The sequence below is a fragment of the Saimiri boliviensis genome, chromosome 14 (genome assembly GCF_048565385.1).
Source record: "Saimiri boliviensis isolate mSaiBol1 chromosome 14, mSaiBol1.pri, whole genome shotgun sequence".
Taxonomy (NCBI): Eukaryota; Metazoa; Chordata; class Mammalia; order Primates; family Cebidae; genus Saimiri; species Saimiri boliviensis.
Window position 1 is genome coordinate 72,491,137 of NC_133462.1, and position 15,390 is coordinate 72,506,526.

The 15,390-nt window shown below is 37.4% G+C and overlaps 1 long non-coding RNA gene across 8 annotated transcripts in view; it reads right to left on the reverse strand.

Moving 5' to 3' along the window:
* Window positions 1-15,390, reverse strand: part of LOC120361575 (uncharacterized) — a 220,257-nt gene that overhangs the window by 43,844 nt on the left and 161,023 nt on the right. For all 8 annotated transcript variants that reach the window (XR_012513573.1, XR_012513570.1, XR_012513574.1 and 5 more), the window contains one exon: window positions 15,297-15,352. This is a non-coding gene — a long non-coding RNA (uncharacterized LOC120361575). The remainder of the gene's footprint in view (window positions 1-15,296; window positions 15,353-15,390) is intronic.

Sequence of the window (15,390 nt, forward strand, 5' to 3'; positions counted from 1 at the left end):
CCAATAAAAAGTACTACAGACTGGGTTGCTCAAACAACAAACATTTATTTCTCACAGTTCTGGAGACCAGAAGTATGAGATCCAGGTGTTGACGAGCTTGTTCCTTCTGAGGGCTAGGAGACAGAATCTATTTCATGCCTCTCTTTTAGCTTCTGGTAATTTGCTAGAATATTTCGGGATTCTTGGCTTGTAGACACATAACCCCAATCTCATGTTCACATGCCATTCATGTTCACATGTCATTCCCCCATGTGCCTATCTATTTCTGGGTCCAAATTTTCCTTTTTTGTAAAGACACCAGTCATATTGGATTAGAACCCAATTTATGACCTAATTTTAAGTTAAGCATCCCTGTAAAGACCATGTATCTAAATAAAGTCACATTCTGAGGTAGGTTAGGTTTTTTCAACATGTGAATTTTCACAGACACAATGCAACCCATAACATTACCTTTCCGGCTAGGCCACAGAGGCTCATGCCTGTAAAACACTTTGGGAGGTCGAGGTGGGTGGGTCACTTGAGCTCAGGAGTTTGAGACCAGCCTGGGCAAATGGTAAAACCCTGTCTCTACAAAAAATACAAAAATTAGCCAGGTATGGTGATGTATACCTATAGTTCCAGCTACTTGGGAGGCTGAGTTGGGAGGATGGCTTGAGCCTGGAAAGTGGAGGTTGCAGTAAGCCAAGATCACACCACTGCACTCCACCTTGGGAGACAGAGTGACAGAGCAAAACACTGTCTCAAACAAAACATTACCTTTCCATATCTTCTTGAGTAAAATGTAGTCATCAAACTGCTTGCCTCTGATGAGCCTGTATTATTATTGGGAAAGAGTTCAAATCTCATTTAGTGATGAAAGTGCCTCTGATCAGTCTGTGTCGTTATTGGGAGAGTTCAATCTAATTTTAGATTTAAGATGAGCTGAATTGGTGGAGCAGATTGCATTTTTCAAAGAGCTAAAGCATCTCTCTCCCCAGATATTCTTATGCAGTATGGCTGTGCCACTCTCTATCAACAGGTGGAGTCTAACTCCTCTCTCCCTCAGTCACAGCTGTTCCCTGTGACTCTAGAACACAGTGCAAATACTGTTCTAGAACTTCTGAAGGTAGGGCCTAAAAGAAGTCTTGCAGCTTCCACTTGTACCTCTTGGTGTGTTGGCTTAGTATAGAAATGCCCTCATTTAAATGCCTTCTTCCTGTGGGGAAGCCCAGGAATCCAGCGGAAGGCCCATGTGAGGGAAATAAAGACCCTTTAGCTGAGCTTCCACTTCACCATCAGTATCGACTGCCAGCCATCTGAGGGAACCATTTTGAATGCCCTATCCAATGAGCCTTCAGGGTGCAGCCCCAGCTGATACTGATTCAAACAACCCATGAGAGATTCCCAAGGGAGAACCATGGCGCTGAACCTCTGCCAAACCACATAATTCGGCCACATACAACTTTACCTAGGAGTACACGAGTTGCAACAGCTTAGAATGTAGCTTGCAGTGGGCATGACTCTGTAGAGTCTTTGAGTTAAAATCCCCTTTTCACCTTGCTGTCTATGTCTATGAGCTGGGACAGGAGTAACAGCCTCATTAGAGGGATACCTTATTACCAGACTTTCATTGAATTCAGTGTTCCATTTTAGGAATGTGGCATATGGGATATGTCTCAAAAGTGAGCCCTTTAGTTTCCTAATGCTGTGGAGCAGATAGATAGGTTGCTGTTGTTGCTTCAAGCCATAAAGTTTTGGGGTGCTTTGTTACACAGCAATCAATAGAACAGTTGTCTATGGTGTTTAAAAAAAGGAGCCCCTAATTTTCTAAGCTGTATTCTTAACATTTTATAGACTCACTTTATGCCTCTACTTTTGTATTTTTTTTTCTTTTTTTTTGTTGTTGCCTCTACTTTTATAAAGCATTGTCATACTCCTTGCATTTTACAAGATAAATTAAAATACAATTATTTGCATTGCCAGAAACTTTTTCATTATGCTGAATGACAGATAATCTTAGTAAAAATGTACATGGTTCACCACATGGCAATACCTCTTATGATAGGAAGAATTCTTTTATATTTTATGAAAAGTTTTTTTGATTTGTGTTTTACAGATGAGTATAGAATCCCAAGCCTAAGTTCTTGAGAGCCTTGGATTTGGGATCTAAAATCTAGTCCAGGAAGTCCTTCTGCATTTCTTAAAACCAATAATGAAAAGAGTGTCTCCTTTAAAAAAAAAATTATAATGTTTTACACAGAAATGATAGATTCAAATACTTTTCAAAAATGTGAATGGCTTACCATTTTTAAAAGAAAAGATAGGTGAATTAAAAGTATATATGTTTTCTGCATGTGCTCAATAATTAAACAGGGAGGGAGAGAATAAAAGAAAAGTGGGGAGGAAAAGGTGCTGGTGTGTGATACCTTTGAGTTTTATCAAAACTGAGACATTTGGGATGGAATTTGTTGTACTAGACTACTCTAACATGCCATTTTGGTATGTGCCTTAAGGAGGCAGAGATTCATGGCACACATTTATGGAGGAAATCCTGATACAGGGTTTCTAAATTCCTGAGCTGTGTGGTGGGAGTAACTATTAGGTAATTTATACTTTAGATATGGAACATTAATCTCAGTTTAACAGCAGACTTAGTGAAACAGCAATCATTTTTTATAAAGAGGGATTTAATTTATAATTTTCTAAGCAGGAGCATTAAAGCAATAATATGCAATCATCAAATTATGTGTTTAGAAAGAATTATTAGCAAAATGTGAACCATCTCCTTGATAGAGAATTATTCAGTTGATTATAATTTAGTCTCTTTAATGTGAATGGGGATTAACAAAACAAATATAAGGTCTTCATGGTCTTGTGTAGAAAGAGCAAAGGAGAGTGGAGGAAGAGAACAGAAAGTATAAAGACAGACAGAGAACAGCTTTCGCAATTGTCAGCAATTTCATTAAGTCTCAAACTAGTATATATAGTTACAGATTTAATTCATGAATATACATGGCCCTGAAACTAGACTTGGGAATGCCCAATGATAGCTTTTATTGAATCCAGTTTCCTAATCCTCTTTCACAGCATTAAACCAATCAAGCAGCCAACCAACCAGCAACAAATAGATTCGTTCATTCATTAATATACCTTAAGTGAGCACTGAGTACACACAGCACACTTGGTTAAGCTTCCAATGCAATGGGGAGAAACACACGTATGCATGTTGAGCTTATTGTCTAGTAGGGTAAATTTGAAACAAACGCAGAAAGAGACTTTAACGTTGAAACTGAATGAGTTCCCTGAAGACAGTTTATATGTGTTTATGAAAAACATAGAATAAAGATATTAAGCACAGTGAAGAAATGAAGGAAAGATCTCTTTCACTACAAAGTGACAAGTGGCCTCAGAAACATGCTGAGTAGGAGATAACTAGGTGAAGAGGGGAGGGAAGAGTGTTCTAGACAGAAGAATAGCATGTACCAAGACTTTATGGAATCAAGAAGTCCAAGGCAGGCCCCAGGGGCTGAATTCACTGCATGCCCACCCAGCCTCCAGGTCCAACTCATGCCTCCCTGTCTTGTCTCCCATGGTCCAGCCATCTGTAGCTGTTAGTAGCAGGAAAGGTATTCATACCTTCAACTAGTCCAAAGACAATCTGCTTTCAAGCTGGTGGAAGGGAGGAAACCCAGCAGGAATGACCTTGCCCAACATTGTAAAGAGCACATTAGACTGAGGCAGCTAAACAAAACCTTTCTTAAAGGGACAGCAATGGCAGGTGAGCTCAGAAGCCTGGGTCATGCCTGGAGTCAGGGAAGGTGAGGGGAAAGGTCAACAAAAATAGGGAGCAAGGAAACCCTCAGATGACAGTTTCATTTTCTGACTTTAGGAGTAGAAACAAATTATTAATTCTTCATTCCTGGCACATTTTTATCATTGCTCTCAGCAAGGGATCCCTTGCTTTGATCTATATAAGTGTGTCTACATGTATTCAGTTATTTTTTGCATGTATTTATTCTCCTTTGCCCACTGGCACTCTCTAAGGGATTTGTTACATGTCCCTCAAATCATATGTATCTTAAAATAGTGTTGTTTTCTGTATATATGGATGGACTTTTACATTTTCATAAAAATTATTGCACTACAAATTTCATAGTTTCTTAATTTTGTTTTACATAAAGCATTGCTTTTAAATCTATTCATGATACCATATATTCCATGTGCCATGTCTAAGTTCTGCATAGTATTTCTGGATGGGCTTCCATCACATTCTGCTTACCCATTCCTTGAGTAATAAGCCTCCAGATTACTTCCTTGTTCCTTATATCACAAAATCCTGGGGTGAACCTCCTCCTCTGGATCAGTCAGCATTCAATTAGAGAGGCAAGTCCACTAGGTAGGGTACAAAATGAGTTTATTATCAGGACTTGAACCTATGCCATTTTTATAACTGGTTAAATGGCTTATATACAGATGTTGTTGTTTCTGTGGCTGGTAATGGGCCTGAAGTCAGCAGGGTAGGGAGCTGGGAAGGAAAGATAGACAGAAAGTAAGGGAAAGCAGAGACTCACTGGAACCTGCAAGGATGATCTGAACCTCTCTTGCTGCCGCCAAGCTTCTTGATGGTGTGGTGCCTGCAGGAGAAGCTGGAGCCCATTGTCATGGAACTAAACATCTATCTGACCCAGGATTTGGAGAAGATGATGGAGAAGAAGAAGGAGAAGGAGGAGAAAGAAGAAGAGGAAGAGGAGGAGGAAAAGGGAAGAGGGAGGAAGAGGAAGAGGAAGAAGAAGAAGTAGAAGTTGTTGCTGTTGGAGGTGTGTAAACTCAGCTGTTTCCCAGGAAGTGCTCATTGCTGGCCTAGGATGGAGAAGGTGAAGTAGAAAACCTGGCAGGAACTGCTGCCAACAAGGCGAGCCAGCACATCCGTGATGATATCCATAAGCCCTGTAGGGCCTGGTTCCCTGCACAGAATTTCCAAATGGAATAAATTATGCTAACTTCTATCCTCCAGGTCTTATGTGAAATGTCCCCAAGGCCCAGAGTAATTCAGAATTATAGAAGAGAATTCTAGGAAAGGTAATTATAGCTTAGTTGTCACAGTTCAAATCCACTGTGCACACTATTGTGTTTTGTGGACCTATGTGAGCAGCTTTTTGCAGAAGACTTCTCAGAACTGGACTGCTTAGTCACAGAGTGTATGTACACTCAATCTGACTACACAGTGTCATGCTGTTCATCATAAAGGCTACACCAGATAATACTTCCAGCTGCAGGGGCAAGAGTTCCTGTCTTTTAGCATTAAACAACTTCTCTACTTCTGTAGATCTGGCACATGTAAAGTAGTATCTTATTTTAATTCAATTTCAAATTTTAAGGATTTGTCATATATTTTAACATCACTGCATATACCTGTTAAAAATGAGAGTGTCATGTTTTTGAAGTATTCTGTTAATATTCTTTGTCCATATTTCTGAGATTTTTATGTTTTGCATATTGATTTTCAGAAAATTTTTTTGTATTCTAGGTATTCATCATATACATATTTAGGTGTTGAAAATATCTTTTTCTAATTGTCACTTTCTGTGAAATTTGTCTAGAGTGTCTTGTTAAAAAGAAATTCTTAATTTTGATGTAATAAATATTTTCCATCTAAAGATTTCTGCATTTAGGTAACTTACATTTTCTTTATCCAATCTACAATTCCTTTTGATACTTCTTTTTAATACTGTTGGGAGTATTGCAGAGAAAATCCCCAAGAAAGATTAGATGAAAATGAAACAATTATAGATAAAAGAGGAAGCATTAAATAACATTGATTTCATTCTCAAACTCTTTTCTACGAAGATGATTGTGTCATTTGTGAATATACAATTGTATTTCTTACTTTATAATCTTTATGCCTTTTGTTATTTTTGTGCTTTATTACCCTGGCTAATACCTTCAAAACAATATTTCATCAAAGTGGTAGATTCAAACATCCTTGTTTTATTCCCAATTTTAGGGCAAAAACATTCAGTCTTTCATCATTAAGTATAATTTTAGATTTTGGGTTTTGTAAATGCTGTTTATCAGGTCAAGGAAGTGCCTTTCTTTTCCTAATTTGAAGGTTATTTTCATGGACAGATGCTGAATTCTGTCAAATGCTTTATCTGCATCTGTTGATAATCATTGTTTTTCTCAGTGTATTGAAATGGTGAATCACATTCATTAATGGTCAGATATTAAATAACCTTGCATTTCTGCCAGTTTTATAGCACCTTAATCTCATAGATAACTGTACCTTTTAAAACTATAGTTGAGATCTCTTTGTTGCTAAACTGGGTTATAGATCCTATTAAGTATAAAATGAGAGAGAGAGAGAGAGAGAGAGAGAGAGAGAGAGAGAGAGAGAGAGAGAGAGAGAAAGTAGTTTGGGTTGGGGAAATGAAGGGTTAAGAAAAGGGGCTAAAAGGAGTTGAAAGTTTGTAGAGTGGAGAAGAGAAAGTGGTTTGCAGTTTGGCATTTTAGAACACTTAATGACTAATAGTAATTTTCCACTAACTGTCCTTCTGATGAGAATACCTAAGTAAAAAGCCTGATTAGAAGTTGAGGTTTTAGGATTGGCTTTTTGAGTGACTCTTGGATAAGTGCTTCAGATTTGCTGGTGACAGAGCAGGAGAGATGAACAAGGTTTGACTCCTGCAGCCTCTAGACAGCTGCCTTAGGATCCGGGCAAGGGCAGCCCGCCTCAGCTCCCATACTCCTGTGCCTACTTTACATTCCAGTAGCACAGAGCTGTTTGCTGTTGCCTGCTCTTCCTGATTAACCTGTCATAATCATGTACGTCTTTGACCAGCACTGTCCACTCTATTAATGGAGTTAGGTCCAGCTGAAATAACTTGTGCATCTCTCATTATGGAACTTCCATAATGTCTTGTAATTATTTGTATGTATATGCATTTTCCTGTGGGCTGGAAGCTTCTTGAGAACAGGATTTTTGCCTTTATTCAGCATTTAACAAAATTAGTGTGCCTCCAAATTAGCTGGGGAACTTGTTAAAATACAGATTCTGATTTGGTAAGTCTGAGGTGTGGCCTGAGACTGCATTTTTACCAAACCACCAAATGATGCCAGTATTATTGGTTCTTGGCCCATAGTTTGAGTAGTGAGGCTTTCTTGTGCTCCCAGGATCCAGAACAACATGTCTGATTGGGCTTATGCAAAGGGGAGCCATTTGCTGTTATCCCAGTGGATCTCAGTTCTGGCTTCACACTAGGATACCATGGGGAGCTTTAAGCAATTCTATTGCCTGGGTCCCACCTTGGGAGATTCTTATTTAGTTTGGAATGGAGCCTGGGCATTGGTAGGTTTTAAAGCTTGCATGTATCCCTTGGATTAAGAATCATTGGTTAAGCCTATTCACTCTTCGAAGATGGGGATTATTCCTGTTATTCCTGGGCCTATCACAGGACCTGGTGTATTGGGGCCACTTAACATAAGTTGAGTAAATTAACTCCTTTATCTTGGCTCAGACTCAGTGTTTCTAAGATACTTTCATGTCTTCAGAGTAGGCAGAAAATTTTCTTTAAAAGGAAGGTAGTGCTGGAAGTGACACATTTATGAGGTGACAAAGTCAAGGGTGAGTGTGTCAGGGGGCCCTGAATTAGGAAATAAGCCAACCCTAGTGACATCTTTCCACTCAGAGTGGGTGCTAGAGGAGCCCCACTAAGGAAGTCAGGTCTTTTAAAGTTGCTGCAAGAAAGAAACTTTGCCTGGATTATATTCTAAGTCCCTTAACTGCTCTTGGAGCAATGAGCAAATAGGAATTAAATAGTTTCTTTAGTCTTCTCATTATTTAAAAATATTTACTATAGAAGTAAGTAGGAAACCATACTGACTGAAGCCCAGGCATCCTAGCAAACAGGATTTTCAGGAAACCTCTGCTGGACTTCAGAAGAATTTGTTTTCCAGTATTGAAAAACTTAAGACAGTCTCTGAGAGAGGCCTTAACAATGAATAAAGACAGGTCGGGCACGGTGGCTCACGCCTGTAATCCCAGCATTTTGGGAGGCCAAGGCGGGTGGATTGCCCGAGCTCAGGAGTTTGCTACCGGCCTGGGCAACACAGTGAAACCCCGTCTCTACTGAAGTACAAATATTACCCGAGCGTGGCAGTGTGCGCCTGTAGTCCCCGCTACTTGGGAGGCTGAGAAAGGAGAATTGCTTGAACCCAGGAGGTGGAGGTTGAAGGGAGGTGGAGGTTAAAGTGAACCGAGATCACACCACTGCACTCCAGTCTGGGCAACAGGAGACTCCGTCTCAAAAATAAAAAAAATAAAAAAATTTAAAAAAAGATAATGGGTCAGGAAGGCTCTTGGTACTAGAAGAAGACGCAAAAAGGTTATTTGAAAAGTAGACTGTAGGAAAGGCTACCTTGAGTCAAATGGCTTCTGAGAATGTCCAGTGGGTCAAGTCCAGCTAGTGTTCAGCAGCTAGAGACTGACGTGTGCTGGTCAGCAGTCCCTGTAAGCTCGGGAGAACTTACAATAGAATTTCTGGCAGTCCTATAAGTCAGTTTTTAACCACTGTGTAGCCTTAAACTCCTAGGCTCAAGCGGCATTTACCATCACAACCACGCACAGCTAATTTACAAAAAGGTTTTGTTCTGTTTGTAGAGACGGGTATCCGGTCTCGCTATGTTGCCCAGGAATTCTATGGTCAGGAATTCTTGGCCTCAAGCAATCCTCCTGCCTTGGGCTCCCAAAGCTCTAGGATTGCAGGCGTGAGCCACTGAGCCCTACCAAGAGTGTACAGTGTGTTTAGCTTTATATTATAAATGGCAAAGAAAAAAAAAGTTGTAGTACTCTTCTAGGATTTGAAAATTATAATTGAATTTAGCAAATAAGTCACTTAAGCAGTTGACGAATGAAGTTCTGATTTGACTTCATTGTTTCACTTTTCTCTGACTCATTAATAACTTTTTAATAGTATAAAGGAAAATATAAACCAAATTTCATGTGGAAAGTACACTGATGGTTATGAATAAAAAAGGTTTACAAAAAAATGATGAAAGTATCCTGAGACTCAATATATAGAAATTATAATACATAGTATTATATATGTGATTATATTTTATCATTTCTAAATTATGTGCTACATATCCTTTAAATTGGCTTTATTTATAATGAACCTGTGTGTATATGCATATATATATATGTTTATTTATTTTCAGAGAAACATTTATTAAATATTTACCAGCCCAACACTGGTTAGAGGTAACCTGTACACTTTGTCAAGAAAACAGAGAAGCGACCATACCAAAGGGCAGTATGGCAGTGATTAAGCCGTAGTTTAATCTGGGTTCTAATCTGTCTGAGTTCAAATCTAATTCCAGGTAACTTCGAGCATGTTGCTTAATATCACTGTGCTTCAGTTTTCTCAAATCTGAAAAACCTACTTCATATGATTTTTATGAGGTTTAAATGCAATGATATATACTAACCCTTAGAACAGTATCTGGTTGTATACCAAATTATTATTACTAGTGGTAGAATAAAAAAGCCAAGTACCCTAACTCCTGATCACAAGATTTTGTAAATTTTGACTATTTTTCCATTGGTAAAGTTAAAAAAAATAATGCTCACAAAATTGTTATCACAGGAAAATTGGTAAATGTGTTCTGATTTAAAATGGACTATCCATGCTGCTTTGTCTGCAAGCAAGGAGCGAAATAAATAGTGGGCACTAGCTTCTCCTCTACTGCTATTTCTCATGAAAAATTATTATTCTGGTTTTTGCTTAGGTTGAAGTATATGAAATTGCCAGTCTTCCACCATTTCTTAGAAATGTTTATTGAGATATGATTCACATACCATACAACTTACCCATTTAACATGTGTAGTTAAAAGTTTTTTAGTATATTTACAGATACATGCAGCCACCACCATCATCAATTTAGAACATTTTAATCACTTCAAGAAGAAACCCCATACCTTTTACCTTCACCCCTGTATCCCTTTAGGCAACTACTAGTAGATCTTTCTGTCCCCAGAGATTTCCCTGTTCTGGACTTTCATGTAAGTGAAATAATGTAATATATCGTCTTTTGTGACTGACATTTTTCACCTAGCGTAATGTTTTCCAGATTCATCCACGTTGGTGAATATATCCGTACTTCATTTCTTTTCATGGTGAATAATATTCCATTATATGGATATACTCCATTTCGTTTATCTGTTCATCTGTTGATGGACATTTGGGTTATTTCCACTTTTGGGCTATTATGAATAATATTGCTTATAAACATACGTATACAAGTTTCTGTGTGAATACATTTTCTTTTCTCTTGGGTAGATGCCTGCTAGTGGAATTTCTGGCTCATATAATAACTGTTTAGTTACTTGAGGAGTTACAAGAGTGCTTGCCAAAGTAACCTCGCCATTTAACATTCCTATCAGAAGTGTAAGAAGGTTATGTTTCCAAATCCTCACCAGAACTTATCTGACTTTTTGATTCTAGCCATCTTACTGAATATAAATAGTATTTCATTTTTGTTTTGATTTGGAGTTCTCTGATGACTAGTCATGTTGAACATTTTTTTATGTGTTTATTGGTCATTCGTATCTCTTCTTTGGAAAAATGTCTATTCAGATTCTTTACCCATTTTTTAATTGGATTGTCTTTATATTATTGAGTTGTTAGAGTCTTTTACAAATTTTATGCAAATGTTTTTCTCTCATTTTGTGAGTTGTCTTTTCACTTTCTTAATAGTGTCTTTTGAAGCACAAAAGTTTTTAATTTTGATGAAGTCCAATTTATCTATTTTTTCTTTTGTTGCTCATGCTTTTGGTGTCATATCTTAGAATCATTTGCCAGATCCCAGATAATGAAGGTTTACTCCGATGTTTGCTTTTAAGAGTTTTGTAATTTTTGCTTTTATATTTATGGTTTGATCCATTTGAGTTAAGTTTTTATGCAGTGTGATATGGGGGTCCAGTTTCGTTGTTTTGCATGTGGATATTCAGTTGTCTCAGCATCATTTGTTGAAAGACTATTATCTCTACGTCAAATGGTCTTGACACACGTGTCTGTAATCAGTTAACTGCAGATGTATAGGCTTATTTCTGAATTCTCAATTTTATCTGATTGATTTATATGCCCATACTTGTGCCAGTAGCACATTCTCTTCTTATTATTGCTTTGTAGTAAGTATTAAAATAGGGACCTCTGAGTCCTCCTACTTTATTATTCTTTTCCAGGATTTTTTTGGCCATACTTGGTCCCTTGAAGTTTCATATGAATTTTAGAATTAGCTAATTTGTATAAAGAAATTAACAGGATTTTGATGGGTATTGCGCTGAATTTATAGATTAGTTTGATGAGTATTGCCATCCTAACCGCGTTAGATCTTCTGATTCATGAGCATGGGATATTTTCACATTTATTTAGAGCTTCCTTAACTTCTTCCACAATGCTTTGTAGTTTTCAGAGGATAAGTTTTACACTTTTTTTGGGCTAAATTTATTCCTAAATATTGTATCATTTTGATGCTGTTTGAATGGTTATGAATTATTTATTGCAAGTGTATAGAAATACAATTATTTGTATATCAATCTAGTATCTTGCAACCTGCAGAACTCCTTTATTAGTTCTAATAATTTTAGTGGATTCATTATAATTTTCTCAATATAAGGTCATGTCATCATCAAGTAGGTAGCATTTTATTTCATACCTAGGAATACAGCTAACTAGGTAAGTGAAAGTTCTCTACAAGGAGAACTAAAAATCACTTTTTAATGAAATCAGAGATGACACAAGCAAATGAAAAACATTTCATGCTCACATTTAGGAAGAATCAATAGTGTTAAAATGCTACCCAAAAGTATTTGGTCATACTGCCCAAAGCAATTTATAGATTCAATGTTATGCCTATGAAACTACCATTAACAGTCTTCACAGAACTAGAAAAAAGTATTTGGGGATTCATATGAAACAAACACACACAAAAGAGCCCAAATAGCCAAAATAATCCTAAGCAAAAAGAACAAAGCTGGAGGCATCACTCTACTGAAGTTCAAACTATACTATAGGGCTATAGTATCCAAAACAGCATGGTACTGGTACAAAAACAGACACGTAGACCAATGAAACAGAAAAGAGAGCTCAAAAATAGGACTGCACACCCACAACCATCTGATCCTCAACAAACCTGACAAAAGCAAGCAATGGATAAAGGATTCTTTATTCAATAAACAGCGCTGTGATAACTGGCTAGCCATATGAAGAAGATTAAAATTGGAACCCTTCCTTACTATACAAAACTTAAGATGTATTAAAGACTTAAATGTAAAACCCAAAGCCATAAAAATTCTGGAAGATAAGCTAGGCATACCACCTAGGCATGGGCAAAGATTTCATGAAGATGACAAAAACAATTACAACAAAAACCAAAATGACAAATGGGATCTAATTAAACCCAAGAACTTCTGCACGGCAAAAGAAACTATTAACAAAGTAAACAGACAACCTACCGAATGGGCAAAAAAATTTTTCCAAACTATGCATCTGACAAAGGTTTAATATCCAGTATCTATAAGAACTTAAATAAATTTGTAAGAAAACAAACAACCCCACTGAAAACTGGGCAAAGGGCATTAACAGAAACTTTTCAAAAGAAGACATACATTTGGTCAATAACCATATGAAAATAGCTCTATATTACTGATCATGAGGGTAATGCAAATCAAAACCACAATAAGATACTATCTCACACCAGTCAGAATGGTTGTTATTAAAAAGTCAAAAAATAACAGATGCTGGTGAGGTTGTGAAGAAAAGTGTATACTTATACACTATTGGTGGGAGTGTAAATTAGTGCGGCCATAGTGGAAGACAGTGTGACAATTCCTCAAAGACCTAAATACAGAAATACCATTACCCAGCAACCATTACTGGGTATATAAGCAAAGAAATATAAATCATTCTGTTAAAATACACATGCATGTATATGTTCACTGCAGCACATTCACAATAGCAGAGACATGGAATTAGTTGTTAAACTGTATAAAGACAATATGGTATGTATACACCATGGAATACTAAGCAACCATAAAGAAGAACAAGATCATGTTCTTTGAGAAACATGGATGGAGCTGGAGGTCATTATCCTTGGCAAATTAACTCAGGAATAGAAAACCAAATACTATATGTTCTCACTTATAAGTGGGAGCTAAATGATGAGAATGTATGGACACATACTTAAGCCTTTCAGAGAGTGAAAGGTAGGAGGAGGGAGAGGATCAGGGAAAATAACTAACGGTATGAGGCTTAATACTTGAGTGATGAAATCTGTACAACAAACCCCCATGACACAAATTTACTTACATAACAAACCTGCATTTATACCCCTGAACTTAAAAGTTAAAAAAAAGATATCATTTTCTTTCATTCTTTCCAATCTGTAAAGAAGGCTTTTACTTCCTTTTCTTTTCTCATTGCCCTGGCTAGAGGCTCTAGTGCAATACTGAATAGAAATGGAGAGTGGAAGTCCTTGTCTTACTCCTGATATTAGGAGGAAGACATCCAGTCTTTCATCATTAAATGTGATGTTAGTTGTGGGTTTTTCATAGATGTTCTTTATCAAATTAAGAAAGTTTTCTTCTATTCCTACTTTGTTAAGTACTTTTATCATAAAAGGGCATTGGAATTTTGTCAAGTCCTTGACCATTTGGTTACAAAAATGGAAACTGCAATATAGTTCAATCAAATAGATTAGTCTCATGTTAATTTTATAAGTATCAGCCAGTTTTCCAGAGCCTGAAAATGCTTGGGAAAATAATTATTGAATGAATGCTTGAGTCTGAGCTTTGGGTCTAGAATGTGATGACCATACCCGCATCCTGCTTTGCTGAGGAGGCTTGCTTGGGCAGTCAGTTCTTCTGCCAGGCCATGCCTCTATCTCTTGCTCATTCACACTGCATCCTAGCATTAAATGACATCATATCCAGGAAGATGCTTTGAATGTGAGGAATTAGAATTATTCTATTTGCACTGCTCCAGGTGGTGGCCAGCGTAGTAAAAGCTCACTACCTCTTACATGAAACCTTTGAACTACCATTTCAGAATTCAGAGTTTGGGGATCTTAGCAAGTTAATATGGTAAATACATGGTATATTATATTAAAATCCCCAGTGGAGTTTGATGTATCAACCTGTAGTTAAACACATGGACATTTCCATAGTAGAATCAATGAATGCTCCCATTAGGTTGTTCAAATAAAGACTATAAATAGCTTCACATCAGTTCAGATGTGGGGTCACTACCAAATGAATTCAGGTCATGTTAAGTATTGTCAGCCAAATGACTAATAAAGAAACTTGTGCATTTGGCAAGTGGATGAGAGGCTGTGGCCTATACTGATTGGATAACTCAGGCAAGTCTGCTTCTAGGACTGGAGTCATGAGAGTAAGCTTGCTTTGGTCCACACTGTGGCCAGTTCTACCGGCCTGTAGCCTAGTATCTCCCTTTCCCCCTCCTATTGGGAGATTTCTGGAGGGAACAAGCAGAAAACACATTTTTTTTTCACCTTTGCACCATTCAGCAGCATTTTCATCACCTTCCAACCAGACAGAAAAACGGGCTTCAGATCCTGTGAGAGTATAAACTTGGAGTAAAATCATATAGGATACGCTTGCCTAGCAGAGTAGAAGAGAGTACAAGGCAAACACCACATGAGTTTTCAGTTTTACCAGTAAAGATAATGATTGAATTATGGGGGATAGCACCTATGTTTTTGTATAACATTAATTCAGATTTTTGGAAATGACAAAATTTATTTAGAAACTGAATCAAGGGATAAATCTTGATTTAGCAAAGAGTCTCAGAGAATGGCATTTGTTTCAAAGGTAAGCACCTTGTCCAGGAGTCTGCCTTTGATAAAATTGAGAAATAGCCAGTTTTGATGGGTCTTTTCATTCTCTGTAGGCCTTCACTAGGTCCCCATCCCATCATAAAATTCTCTACCATTCTAGAACAAAATTCCCACTCACTAGTTGCCATGGACTTAGAAAACTAAGCAATAGTGTACTTACTCTCCAACTATGACCACTGATAACCTAACATAACGTTTTCACTGAAGTATTCTTAGCGCAGAGAATGTCAGAGGTATTAAGGAAGCCACACCCCTAGTGAGAAATACCTTTATTGCCTCCTGTTTTACCTTACACATTTGTGAGAATTTAAAAATCTATACCATAAATTATCGGTTTTAACAGAAACAAATTTTCCTCAAACATTCTCAAGAACAATTAATATACCAGGAAGATGCTCTGTTCTTACCTGGAGACTTGCATACTTGCTGTCAGCATGGCAAGGATTCAGGAGGTCACATGTGCCTGTTTGAGAAACGTGAAATTGATGTGTTATCCTCTGA